The sequence below is a fragment of the Mus caroli genome, chromosome 14 (assembly GCF_900094665.2).
Source record: "Mus caroli chromosome 14, CAROLI_EIJ_v1.1, whole genome shotgun sequence".
Lineage (NCBI taxonomy): Eukaryota > Metazoa > Chordata > Mammalia > Rodentia > Muridae > Mus > Mus caroli.
Genome location: NC_034583.1, coordinates 90,552,345 through 90,565,154, shown reverse-complemented (window position 1 = coordinate 90,565,154; position 12,810 = coordinate 90,552,345). Strand labels below are relative to the sequence as shown.

The 12,810-nt window shown below is 42.0% G+C and overlaps 1 protein-coding gene and 1 long non-coding RNA gene across 4 annotated transcripts in view; one reads left to right on the top strand and one right to left on the bottom strand.

Annotated features, from left to right (window-relative positions):
• Klf12 (Kruppel like factor 12) overlaps positions 1 to 12,810 on the top strand; it is a 411,764-nt gene that overhangs the window by 1,519 nt on the left and 397,435 nt on the right. The window lies entirely within an intron of this gene.
• Positions 5,264 to 12,291, bottom strand: LOC110309621. Of its 3 annotated transcripts, none has more exons than XR_002379725.2 (3): positions 12,119 to 12,291; positions 6,157 to 6,315; positions 5,264 to 6,091 (listed from the first exon to the last, which is right to left on the bottom strand). It is a non-coding gene; the product is annotated as an uncharacterized LOC110309621 (long non-coding RNA). The 3 variants fall into 3 exon arrangements; XR_003834814.1 differs by having other exon boundaries at positions 5,264 to 6,070; XR_002379724.2 differs by having other exon boundaries at positions 12,191 to 12,291.

The window sequence follows — 12,810 nt, the reverse complement described above, 5'->3', positions numbered from 1 at the left end:
GAAAGAAAGAAAGAAAGAAAGAAAGAAAGAAAGAAAGGAAGGAAGGAAGGAAGGAAGGAAGGAAGGAAGGAAGGAAGGAAGGAAGGAAGGAAGGAAGAGAGGAAGAGAGAAAAAGAAGAAACTGTTTGAATTCTCCTTCTCATTATTTAATAAATAGAGTGTATACCTTTTCTCTAGTGTGGGCTTGCGATAAGTAGAAAGAAGCTAGAGAACGGGGCTTGTGTAGAAAAATTCATATAAGTTAAAAGTAAGCTCTATATTTCACCAGACATTTTCTGCTAAGAAAATAGTTACCCTGTTTAATTCAACAAGAAAAAAATATTGAATAATTGATGAGGATTTGTGGAGTTGAGAATTGTAAACAGGACAATATTTCAATAAAACAGCTTTAAAGTCCTGAGCAGACTCCCTCTGCTGTATTTATTTATACTTTCTTTAGCACCTATCATCTTCATATTGAGGCATAAAAGCACCAGGTATAGTATGAGAATGAAAATATTATGATTCTCTGTAATTTGTCTCTCAGTGAGTTAAAATACAGTGTTCAGCCATGAATGCATTTCTCCAGTATTACTCTGAAACTTTCAAGGACTTAATGTCATATGGACTACAAACACACTGTGGCCATTAAGTACAAACCAGGAAGGAATAACGATACAGTCTAGCTTAAAAATGATGTCATAGTTTGTTTCAATACAAATAACATCCAAGTGTGTAGATATAATGGTGGCAATTGATGGCCCTGTGTTTGAATGCTCTTGTCTTGCTTTCATTCTCCTTTTGGGAGACACTTTCATCTCTGTTACCACCTTGTCGTCCCCAGTTAAGCTCATGAGATGTGTAATCAACTGACTGGACTACTAAGGTTATTAAACTTATACAGACAAGTGCCACTTGAAAATGTTTTATAACAAAGAGAAAGTGTAGGAAATCCTTATAAATGTACTGTGCAAAATCCTTAGAGTTGTACTGTGTGTGAGTACACATGCAAACGTGCATGTGCTGTGTGTATATCTGCATGCTTACCTGCACAGCAGTATGTGCATATACATGTGTGTACGTGGAAGGCCAGGGATCAATCAGACGATGTATATTAGTAGCCATCCACCATGTTTTTGTGAGACAAGGTCTTTCTCTGGCTTTGAACTCACTGACTGATTCAGCTAGCCCTGTGGTCAATGAATTCCAAGGAACCTTCTCTCTCAGTCCCTCTAACACTGAGGTTACAGGTCACCACTAGAACTGACTCTCATCGTCGTTATTTTGGGAACAAGTCAACAGGACAAGGTCAAGGACTTCAGTTTCTATGAGGACGCAATCTGAACTCATTTATTCACGAATATTTATTGAGTACCTACTTCGTATTACGTTGATTTCTGCACAGTGGGCTGCAGTAGGGACCATGACAGAAAAATTGTACTTCTGGGGCTCCTCACACGGGCAATGAACTGCAGAGAGACAGAAAGATTGTATACGGCAATAATAATGTGGTATATTAGGTGGTGATAAATGCTGCACATGGGAAGATAAAGGAAGCAAAGAACAGGGAAGCTTGTAGATTTTGGAAGTTGCAATTGCTTGGTGAGGCTCATCTAGAGAAGATGAGCTGCCAAATGCATTGCATAGCATATGGCACACAGCAAATGCTAGCAAATATTAATTTAAAATAGAGAAGGGAGTGGAATCAAAGGAAGCCTTTTAAAAATCTATCTGTCTATCTATCTATCTGTCTGTCTGTCTGTCTATCTGTCTATCTACCTATCAATCATCTATCTATCGTTTATTCACATTTATCTACCTATGTATCTATCAATCATCTGTCTGTCTGTATGTTTGTCTATCTATCAATCATCTATCTATCATCTATTTATCTGCCTATCTACCTGTGGTTTGAATATGTTTGGCTTTTGGAAAGTGGAACTATTAGGAGGTGAGGCATTGTTAGAGGAAGTGTGTCATGATGTAGGTAGGCTTTAAGGGCTCTTAGTGCTCAAGTTCTGTCCAGTATGGAAGTGAGTCTCCTCCTGGTTGCCAGCAGAAGATAGTCTCCTGGATGTTTTTGGATCAGGATGTAGAACTCTCAATTCTTCTACCTGCCTGCACACTGCCATGCTTCTCAGCATGATGATAATATACTGAACCTCTGAAACTGTAAGCAAGCCCCAATTAAATGTCATCCTTTCTAGAATTAAAGTGGTCATGTCTCTTTACAGCAATGAAACTAACTCTCTCTCTCTCTCTCTCTCTCTCTCTCTCTCTCTCTCTCTCTCCTCTGTCCATCCATCCATCCATCATCTATCTATCCATCTATTCATTTCCTCTACAGTAGCCTTACTTAATTTACCATAACTATTTCCCTATGGAATTAAAGTTAATTCCGTGTTTAATCAAAGATTATGTATGAACTGGGTAAAGAACTGGTAGACCCAAACCATCACGTGAGAATTATCCATAATCCATTCCTGCCTTGAGAAAGGAAGAAGGGTTTGGAACAGGGATAGGAGAAGGACAGGAAGTAAAGAATGAACAAGAAAAGTGGCATTAAGAGGAAAAGGGAAGAAAAGAAAGAAGACTGTTTTAAGCATAAAGCTGTCTTGTGTCATAGATGTTAATATAAATTGCAGCAATTAAAGCCAGATGTGTGTTTTAATTTGTAAATTTAACTAACTGGCTCTAAATACAGAGCTTGGGAAACTAAAGTATTGAAACATACATTTCTTTGTATTATTTTTCAACAAAGATTTCTACAATTTTAATCGGGGATTGTGCAAAGATATATTATAATAGTGAACAAGAAACAGTTGTTTGTATTGAAAAACACTACTGATTCCAATATGTAAAGAGAATGGTAGCCAGGCATGGAAGTGTATGTTTGCCACCTCAGCCCTACAAGGCTGGGGGAGGCAGGAACTCTCAAGTTTGGTTTCATGGCTTACCCTATGAAACAAAAGGACTTCCAACAAAGAAACAAAAACAAAAGGAAGAGAATTTTAGGGCTATGCACAACATGCTGGGTCTTTGGAAAATTATTTTCACTCCCCTCTCAGGATTGAAGCCTCCTGTGTTGGATGCTTACAGCTTAATCTTATAGCTGAAGGCATCTGAGACTTCATTAGATTCCAGTATCCTTGCAGAGAAGGTATAACCCAGTTGTAACGGAGGGTCAACTGAAATTAATAAGAACTGTGTCAAAGGTGAATCTCTGAAATCTGGACTTGGTTTGATACTTTCTGGCTCTTGGAGGCTAGTCTGTACACCATGGCCTTACTAATGTCTGAATCTGAAATGAAAATGTGGCTAATATTTTAGAAGACACAGATTTACCTTCCTAATTATGAGTTGCTTATTCGCCTTTTAAAAACTAATGTTTGCTCTTTCAAAGACATGTAAATCAATGGTGTGGAAAGACGAACCAAAACCAGACTGTGTAAAATTGATGAAGCAAAGTACTATTCATATTTTGCCTTTGGTAAATCACACATGAATTAATTCAAAATTGACTACATCATGGGTTGGAGACTCTAATAATTTATTGAACACATTGTGTGAAAGATGTATATTAATAAACATCACAAAATATTTTAAAATATAGGTATGAATTAATGTCCCTAAAATGGTAATGGAAAATAACTTTTAATTTTGTTTTATTGTCTGCTATCAAAAATTCAGTAGAGGACTGTAATCACATAATGGCTTCTAATTTAACACAAAACATTATGTAAATTATATTGCAAAATGCAGACACTGTTGGTAATCCCCAATTCCACCCAAGAGGCCAGCATGCCCGATACCTAGTGATTGGTCTGACTGGAGAAGACCTGTGACTCCAACTGTTACTTACTTCTATTTCATTATTCTAGCCCTGAATATATTCCTGCTCTGAATAGTGAAACAGAAGCAGTTGGTAGGTGTGAGCGTTCTGTGAAATGATGTAAGAGTCTACCTTCAGCTTTGTTTCCTATTCTTTCTGTACAGAAAGCAGTACTTTGAAATGGGTAACAGAAAATGAAAATGAGCCTATCACTTCTCTCTTAGGGTTTTACTGCTGTGAACAGACTCAACGATGAAGGCAACTTTTTAATATATTTTTAAAATTATTTTCTTCATTTACATTTCAAATGCTATCCCAAAAGTCCCCTATACTCTCCCCCTGCCCTGCTCCCCTACCTACTCGCTCCCACTTCTTGGACCTGGCATTCCCCTGTACTGGGGCATATAAAATTTGCAAGACCAAGGGTCCTCTCTTCCCAATGATGTCCGACTAAGCCATCTTCTGCTACATATGCTGCTAGAGACACGAGCTGTGGGGGTACTGGTTAGTTCATATTGTTGTTCCACCTATAGGCTTGCAGACCCCTTCAGCTCTTTGGGTACTTTCTCTAGCTCCTCCCTGTGTTCCATCCATTACATGGCTATGAGCATCCACTTCTGTATTTTCCAGGCACTGCATAGCCTCATAAGAGATAACTATATAAGGGTCCTTTCAGCAAAATCTTGCTGGCATATGCAATAGTGTCTGGGTTTGGTGCCTGATTATGGGGTGGATCCCCAGGTGGGGTAATCTCTGGATGGTCTATCCTTTCATCTTAGCTCCAAATTTTGCCTCTGTAACTCCTTCCGTGGGTATTTTGTTCCCTATTCTAAGGAGGAATGAAGTATCCACATGTTGGTCTTCCTTCTTCTTGATTTTCTTGTGTTTTATCAATTGTACCTTGGGTATTCTGAGTTTCTGGGCTAATATCCATTTATCAGTGAGTGCATACCAAGTGACTTCTTTTGTGATTGGGTTACCTCACTCAGGATGATATCCTCCAGATGCATCCATTTGCCCAAGAATTTCATAAATTCATTGTTTTTAATAGCTGTGTAGTACTCCATTGTGTAAATGTACCACATTTTCTGTATCCATTCCTCTGTTGAGGGACATCTGGGTTCTTTCCAGCTTCTGGCTGTTATAAATAAGGCTGCTATGAACATAGTGGAGCATGTGTCCTTATTATCAGTTGGACCATCTTCTGGGTATATGCCCAGGAGCGGTATTGCTGGATTGAAGGCAACTGTTATAAGGACAGCATTCAATGGGGGCTTGCTTAGAGATTCAGAGGTTCAGTCCATTGTCATCAAGGTAGGAGCAAGGCAGCATCCATGTCCATGGTACCAGAGGAGCTGAGAGTCCTGCATTCTCATCTGAAGGCTGCTAGCAGAACACTGGCTTCCAGGCAGCTAGGATGGGAGTATTAAAGCCCACATCCACAGTGACACAACTACTCCAACAGGGCCACACCCTCCAATAGTGCCACTCCCTGGGCCAATCATTACAAACCATCACATTTTCCAAGTATCAAAAGAACAGCAGTTTAGTCTGGAGCTGTAGGAACATAGCTTTGGATTTTATCACTTCAAGGGGTAGGAGAAAATATGTAGCCCAGGTTGGATTGGCCAGGTTGATTTCTTTTTCAGCAGATAAATGGGATACTAATCAATACTAATCAATACAATCCCCCCACACCCTGTTCTCCTTTTCTTCCTTTCAGTTTTTATTTCATATTACTTTGTTTTCAGTTTTAAGCAAAGTTTCAGGCCATTACTCCTCTCTGTTCTTCCCTAACAGATTTATTTAAATCATTTTAGCTTCAGTGGTGATAGATCTATTTAGGTCTTTCTGATTGTAATGAAACTAAAACCAACTAAAACTTCCCATGTTAAGGCTAAAAGTATGATAGATCCTTCTCTCTCTTGTCCAAGCTCTCCTTCCCCAGAACAAGTTTCTGAGGATTAGGTACGGATCTAAGAGATCTTGGAGGCTGTTGCAACCTTCATCTTCATTTTACTGCCAGATTCGTTCTTCCTCAGTTCTTCCTATGATCTTCTCAACAGGCTGTGGCAGGAAAAGTCCCTTATAGCCAAGTCTCAAGAACGTCTCACTCATCTTCCCAGAGTTCAAAGAGTGTCATCTCAAGCCGTTCTTCTTTAATGCCTTAAGGGTCTGTTTGACTGGTTGGTTTTGTTTGTAAGTACTTCACCATTAGCAAGAATAAGAGAAAATGGCCCTCTAAGTATGATGGTGTCCCTGCAAAATAGTAAGACAGTTCTGAAAAATAATTTGCCATATGTGCCCACAACAGTTAAAAAAAAAAATTCTGTCTCGTTACTCACCAAAGTGAGAGACTCCATGCCTCACTAATAGAAGATTGTCCATTTCTTGGTGGGAGGGGTGCATTGCCTCCAGTTTTGTACCCTCTAACGAGCCCACCAGACTCTAATAGATAACTCCAAACCACAGTCACAGACATGGCTTTGTTTAAATTTGAAAGGCTGTGGAATAAAACAAACAGACATTACTGAAAAGGAGATTTACAAGACAGGACATAGACAGGTGTAGCAGGGTAGGTAGGAGAAGCTGGGAGGTGAAGGTGGTCAGTGTGCAGTATACAAATATGTGACGCTGTCAAAGAGACAATGTAATTAGTATGAATAAAATTAAAAAAAAACAACTTCCATACTATAACGGGGGAAAACACTCACCAGGTTTCTTTCCCCCCTTTTACCAGAGAAGCGAAAATGCTTCCTTTAATGTAAATGTAACTGCAAACCTTTGGAAAGACATTCTAACATTGTGGGGATACATTAGATGAAGCACGGCACTCTAGTATTAGGAAGGATAGCAAAGGCTTCAAGATCCAAACATTAATAGAAGTTGAAGTAAATAATATCAACCATATTATAGACAGTATTTATTGTAGGGACAGGAAAGGGATTCGAGAATGACCACTAACTATCTTAGAGACAATTGGAAGCAATTCTGTGTCTCAAGCTAAATACTATCTAGACAGGCAGACCATAGCTGGGCGGTGGTGGCGCACACCTTTAATCCTAGCACTCGGGAGGCAGAGGCAGGCGGATTTCTGAGTTCAAGGTCAGCCTGGTCTACAGAGTGAGTTCCAGGACAGCCAGGGCTACACAGAGAAACCCTGTCTCGAAAAAACAAAACAAAATAAAACAAAACAAAATAGGCAGACCATTAAACAACATTAAACATTAAAGTTAGTTTACATATATGACAAATGTCATATTAAGAAAAAAGTACCTATCTTCTGAGATCCTTTCAGTGTGGACTTCGGCTGTCTGCACATTTTTTTTACACTTAAAATTTCCTAAGTGAGCATGAATCTTTCAATACCAATTGCAGCAATCGATTGTATTTAAAAATAACATTTATCTCTAGGATAACACACCTCCAATGTCTATAACTCAACAAGCTGAAAAAGGTTAAAAAGACTAATTTACTAAGAGTTTCTCTTTGGAATTGAACAACTGAACTTTTACCTAATACAGTATAATGTCACGTAATCCTAATACAAAGAATGAAAAGTGGTCTGGTTTGCTAACTGCTTTTCAAAGAACTAAGCGTGAAAGGGACAGTAAAATTAAGTAAAAATAAACATGTTAGCATATTTTAATGTAAAACACTGAGCTTAAGTTGGATCCCACTTTGGGTCTGTTGCTGGATCTTCTTTTCCTCAGGCCCCAATTCATCCATCCCTGCAGTTTTTTCAGATAGGAACAATTATGGGACAGGGTTTAGACTGTGGGATGGCAACCCCATCCCTCACTTGATGCCCAGTCTTTCTGCTGGAGGTGAGTTCTACACGTTCCCTCTCCCCACTGTAGGGCATTTCATCTAAGATCCCTCCCTTTGAGCCCTAAGAGTCTCTCATCTCCCAGGTTTCTGGTATATTCTGGAGGGTTCCCCCACCTCCTACCTCCCAAGGTTGCCTGTTTCCATTCTTTCTGCTGTTTCCATTCTTTGTGCTGACCCTCTCAGCTTCTATCCTTTTTCCCACCATATACCAGGTCATGTTCCCCTCTCCTCCCCATCCTCTTTCCTTTCCAAGGACCTCCCCCCGCCCCAAGATGTGACACTATTAATGAGGCTATGGAGTGCTCACAAAAAGGGCTCTATCATGACTGCCATCTGAAAGACCCAACAGCGCTGAAAGAGTCAAATGCATATATTTGCACCCAACCAATGGACAGAAGCTGCTGATCCCTGTGGTTGAAATAGGGGAAAGCTGGAAGAAGCTAAGGAGAAGGCCAACCCTGTAGGAGGACCAGCAGTCTCAATTAACCTGGACCCCCGAGCTCTCTCAGACACTGGACCACCAACCAGGCAGCATACACCAGCTGATGTGAGGCCCCCTAACACATATACAGCAGAGGACTGCTGGGTCTGGATTTAGTCAGAGAAGATGCACCTAACCCTTCAGAGACTGGAGGCCCCAGGGAAATTAGATGTCTGGTGGGGGTTGGGATGGGGGGGTGGAGACATCCTCATGGAGACAGGGGGCAGGGAGGAGGTATGGGATGTGGAACAGGAGAGGAATAAAATCCAGAGTTTAAAATAAATAAGTAAATAAATAAAAGATTTAAATAAACATTGAACTTAAAATTACCTGAAAAACCTTGTTAGAATTAATATTCAAAGGCTCTTGCCAACACAGTGCAGAGGTTTCTTTGTTGTTCTTGTTACCTTTAGTACACATATGAACAGAGATTGAAGCTTTCTGTGAAACTGTATTTTAAGGCACACCATTAAATTTTTATTGGCTATAATTGTTTCTTCCATTCTACAAGCATTCATTAATCACTTACTATTTGCAAATCAGTGTAGGAGTAAAAAAGAAGTCAAATAAGTGGTTAAGAGTTAAGACACAGCTCTTATTCTCAATGTATTTTATGTAAAAGTGTGCCTACTATAGTTCGAGGAAGCATCAGTGTTCATTTAACAGAAGAATTCGGTAAGAAATTAACAGCCATTGCTGTCTAATTGACCTAGTATGCTTCCCATTGGTCACCAATTTAAGGATGTGAAAAAACGTGTCTCCTCTACACACACACACACACACAGAGAGAGAGAGAGAGAGACAGAGACAGACAGACAGACATGGGGAGGGACTTACACACTAGTGAATGAGATAGACTTTGCATTACACCAAACAAACAAACAAACAAACAAACAAAAACCTTCTAAGGAGGTAGAGAATGTTTAGGCTATACCCACATATATGTGGGGTGTCATGCAACCATGTTGGGAGGATTCTATAGGAGGAGAGAGGAAAAAACACTTGGTAAAGGCTTCCTGTGGGGCTGGACAGTGGTGCCCATCCTCCTTGGGCTGCAAGAGAGACTATAAGACAAGAAAGTCCAAACAGGGTTCTTAAGTGCTAGGGAGGCACACTGAAACCCTTGTGACAACTCCAATTTGGCTTTGTGTATACAGGCATATAAACGTAACTCAGGCTTTGTCTAGGGAAGTGTGGGATGGACCAAACAGAAAGGGGTACGGATGTCCAGAGCTGGGGATGTAAGGAGGGTCTGGTTGTTAGCTGGGGATGTTAGGACGAGAGGTCTGAAGAAAGCACGGGAGGAACTTGGAAAAGTGGGTGTCTAATATGTGATGTTGAAACCAGAAACCCCCAACCTGTGATGACTGTGACAAAATTATCAAATAACATTTTTCCCTCCCAATTTTCAGACAGCTCACCATCCAAATCAAAACATTCTGTTTAGTACATCATCACATAACATCACCAGCTGTTTCCATTTGTACTAAAGATTCTAAACGTGCCTTTCTCATGCTTGAACAGAATTCCCCTTTGCTGCACATTATTGCCAAAATATGATGGGAAAAATATAGGCAGTGAAAGTCTATCTGTTCATATGCATGTCTAGCCCTGGGAAGGAGTATGGCTATTGTTTTTAAACTTTATTTAGACCTGTGTGAGTCAATGTATTTTTCACTTCCAGTGGACTCAACTTCTCCAAGCGCCACACAGAATGTCACATCACCCATGCAGTTTTGCTGTCTTTAATCCAAATGTTTAACTACTTTTAATATACATTGGAGAAAATTTTTACCATATAGAAATTGGGGTGTGGTACAGGTTCAAACTTTTTTATACTATAAATGATTTCTCTCAACAGCGATAATAATTTTTCATTAAATTACTACTAGCTAACTATGAAATCTAAAAAAAATGTGGGTGGGGGTTGTGGGTAGAATATCTGCTTTCATATCATTAAATAAAGCAGCTGTTGGTTTTGCTGTATAATTGATGTTGAGTCATTTATATTATGTGCCTGGGAGGGTTTTTGTGCATTCTCTTCTTTTCTGGACAATATGTTATATAAAATTAATTCAACGTGTATACCATGTGTCGTCAAACATAACACCCTTTATCCTTTTTTGGCATTTTTTTTTCAAGTTAAAGACCAAGTAAGACGTAAGTAGAAGGCTGGGCCATTATCTTTGGCCCAAAGTATTTACATTTACCGGATAAAATTTCATAAATACTTTCAGTCCTAAAATTCTAAGATTCAGTAATTTCTCTCTTACTATTCTTTTACATTATCAGAATTGTACATGCTTGATAATAAGAGCTTTGCCATTTTCACTTGTTCTGACTTTCCGTTATCTCTGAACACACATGGAGTGGAGTAGAAAGGTCTAAACAGCAAAAACTACACCCATCCTTCTCAGGCAGGACCTTGCCTTGCCTTACTTCTCTCCAGTTTAAGTTCTGTACAGACCCAGAATGATATAATCTCCATTAAAAACAAATGCTCTCTCTCTCTCTCTCTCTCTCTCACACACACACACACACACACACACACACACACACACACACACGGCATGCACACACTCGAACACACATGCACGCACACACACACACATCATGCACACATACGACACACTCACAGACACTCCCTCCCCCACTTGGCATGCACACTGCCGTCTAAATCTCAGTAACATCCATCCCTGTAAAATTCCTTTTAAAATTCTTTGTTTACTTTTCCACTCTCACCCCTGGTTCTCAAGATTCTCCCTTCCAAACCTGTGTTTTTCTTTTCACTCCCCCCCCTTTATAGCTGGGGAGTCGCCATATTTTACCATTTCTAATTCCCACTTAAAAGTATTCTTTTTTTTTTTCAAAATGCTGCTAGCATTTTTTTATTTTTTGCCCCAATACTTGATGTATTTCCTTCTTTTAACCACACGTTTTATTCAGACTCTAGATCTTAACCTTGACCTGCCCTTAATTTCCTTCTCCCTTGGAATGAATTCTTGCAGATCAGTTTCGAACGTCATCGCTTGCCTAACACGCCCATGGCTGTTGCTATAGGGAGGAGGCATTTTGTTTTCCCGCGCATTGAAGTATTCACTATATATTGATGATCTACTTCGCCACTCAAGATCTCTGAGAAAGCTGTTAGCACAGGAACTGCCGGGATGACATAATTTCTCAGAGCCTCCTCCCAACCCTGCCTATCCAAGCCCCACCTGCCTGAAAATTTTAGTGATTCCAGTAGAGGATTTTTTTTTCTTTAACTAATGAACATTTCCTGATACTCTGCAATATTTCAAACTTGAGTTTGCAGCGTTCTTTCTGTCCAGATGCACGGGAGTGGAGAGGGGCTTCTTTCCAAGATCAGATCAGGTGGAGGTTCGCGGCTGCCAATTCTTGGAACAGAGACACCCTTGACCCTCATTCTAGCAGCGAACCTTCTAGCCCCTAGGTCCCATTTCCTTCCTGGGGACCCGAGTCTCATACCTCCCTGCTCCCACTGCTTTCTCATTTAGAGCTACTTCTCTGGAAGAGCGTGTCGCACACATTTCAGACACTTTCACACTTATCTCATTTGTTCTTCTTCGAAACCTTAACACGGGCACACACTGTCTCTCTCAATCCTGTTTCTCTGAGAAGAGGACTCCGGCCGGCCGCTGATTCATCCTGTCCTGACTAGGACAGGGCCGCGCCAGTCCTCTTCTGGCTGGACCACCTTTCCCAGTCGCCTCCTTCACAAAACGTGGCAAGGGCAGAGCTGGGCCAGCCGGTGCCCCGCCTTTGTTTTCATTAACAGCGCACCTGGGCCTTAAGTGCTCAGCAAATGCCACGCTGCCACACAGATGTAGAAGCTGGCTTTTCCTGGCTCCAATTTGCTCCTTAGCTCTCATTTCCTGTTTCTCGGCCTCCCCACGGTTTCTCTTCCCACCCCATTCCACTCCGCAGAACTGCAAATTTTTCTCTAACACAAACTTCCCCTTTGAGCCTCCCACCTTCAGGCCGGTTTCCCACGCAGGGCGGGCTCGGAGGCACCGGGAAGGGGTTGTCAGGCCCGAGGAGCTCACCTCCGTTTCAAGAAAGTGGTACCCATAGTGCCCCGACCCTCCAGGACCGCCCGGGGCAAGCCCTACCCCTGCACCCCGCCGGGCTCTTTCCGTTTCCTTCACTGCCCGCCCCCTCTGACCCTCCCGGGAGGCTTGACCCCGAGTCCTCTCAGCCGCGGAGGGAACAGCCGAGCCGCCTCCTCCCTCTCCCCGCCCAGAATCCCGCGAATCCACTGCTCCGTGCGCGCAGGCGGGGCTGCAGGGATGGCGTCCAGCACCGGGCTCCCCTCCGAGGACGGAGCACCGATCTGTCCCTACTCATGTCCCCGCCGCCCTGGCTGGGGTCCCAGCTCAGCTGGAGCCTCCTGTCCTCTTTCACTGCTTTCCTAAATGGCCAGCTTGCTTTGGCGCCCCGGTGTGCCCGGGTAGCCGAGCGAGGCACACGCCCGAACCTCGCCCCCATTCATCCCGCCAAGGTGAATCTCAGCGAGTGGGGCGCCCCGGCTTCTCCTGCAACGTGCAACGCACTCGAACCCAAACAATGATTCCCCCTCATCTTTAGTAGAGTCTCTCTGCCCCCGTCACCCGCGGAGCAGCCCCAGTTGGGACCCCATTGTTGCCCAAGGCGCCGGGCTCCCGGG